Here is a 1,568-nt window from a genome sequence, read left to right as displayed (position 1 = left end):
CCCGGAAAACAGAGAGGAGAAACAGGCGACGGTAGCATGCATTCTGGCCGCATCCAGTTCTGGACAGAGCCGAGCCCGCGGAAAGCCCAGGGCCTATTAATTGTTCCAGCCAGTTCGGACTGATCCCCGAGTCCCTGATTCTCACACGTATTCCATGAAATTAATGACATGATGCTGATTTTACAGGGAAAGTAATAGAATCAGAGGAGCTAAGTGACTGACTCAAATCACACACACTAGTCCAGAGTTTTTGACTCCTCGTTTAAAATTTCTATCTATGGAAACAACTGTAATGACATTTTTCTCAAAAATTTTCAGTGACTCTATTTGGACTAGAAATGATGGAAAGTTCTTGGAGAGGGGAGGGCACCCAGGCTTTCTACAAAGCTCCCATAAACTTGCCTCAGCTTGTTTCCAACCACTGCCCAAACTGTGCACCCCTCTACTCAGATCCTCTACCTCTAGCTCACACTCCCACCCCCACCCCACCGCTCTCTTTCCCCGTTTACAACCTTTATTCAGCCTCTGCTTTCCCCTCCTATTGGGAGATGTCACGGTGAAGTTGTGTCTCTTGTGTGGAGAGGCATTTTCCCCTCTAGGAATAGGAAGGAGTGGTGGCTCCAGGTGCGTGCTCTTGAGCTTTCTCGCCCGAGGGGCCAAGTTCAAGCCTCTTTAGTTATCACTTGAGAACATGGGAAAGTGTTTGTGAAGTGATTCCACGTTCTCCAGGGAGGGATTCTCCAGGGCACGTAATTCAATGTCATATAATGTTCTAGAATCAGTACAGTAAATCTCTGACTGGTATTTCTGAGAAGGTGGCTTTGGCCAGGGGTAAAACATCAGACACAGAAGTGTGAAATTAAAGAGACAGAGTCAATAGGTAAGAAGGTGAAGCCTCCGCTTGTGCACCTGATGGTGGGTTTTCCATGTACATCTCTTCTCCCTGAGAGCTGGAGATGCTGTTGAAGGATTTCTCTGCGCTCAGGAATCACCAGACACAGCTGAAACATTTGAATAGGTAGACTCTTGGTCTTGATTCTATTCAATTTGTTTTTCTCTTTTTTAAAAGAAGAGTTGAGGTAATAATTAGGGGTAGAAGTACTTTGCATGAACTAAGCGTCAAATCTTAGAAGTTTGGAACTCGAAGGGAACTTGGTAAATAAGTCTAATTCTTACCGTTTTTCAATTGCAAGGATGAAACCTACAGAAGGGAGTGATTGGTGAGTTAGGTCTAAGATAGCATAAGGGTCTTCTAAGTTACAGAGAATTTAGAGCTACCATTCATGAACATTCTGTTCCATAACATGCCTACAGTCAGTCTAGAAGGTTTTCTATTTTGTTTATATGATACCCTAAATTTTCTAATTTAAAAAACCTATTCACTTTTACTTATATTTATTTTTTTAAATCCTCAGCTGAGGATACATTTTTATTAATCTTAGAGAGAAAAGGTGGGGGGAGAGAAACATCCATCAGTTGCCTCCTGTATGTGCCCCCACTGGGAATTGAACCCACAACCTTTTGGTGTATGGAACAACACTCCAAACTGAGCCACCACCTGGCAGGGG

Source organism: Myotis brandtii, unplaced genomic scaffold (genome assembly GCF_000412655.1).
Source record: "Myotis brandtii unplaced genomic scaffold, ASM41265v1 scaffold422, whole genome shotgun sequence".
Classification (NCBI taxonomy): domain Eukaryota; kingdom Metazoa; phylum Chordata; class Mammalia; order Chiroptera; family Vespertilionidae; genus Myotis; species Myotis brandtii.
The sequence above is the reverse complement of the archived record's forward strand: the minus strand, read 5'-3'. Positions refer to the sequence as shown.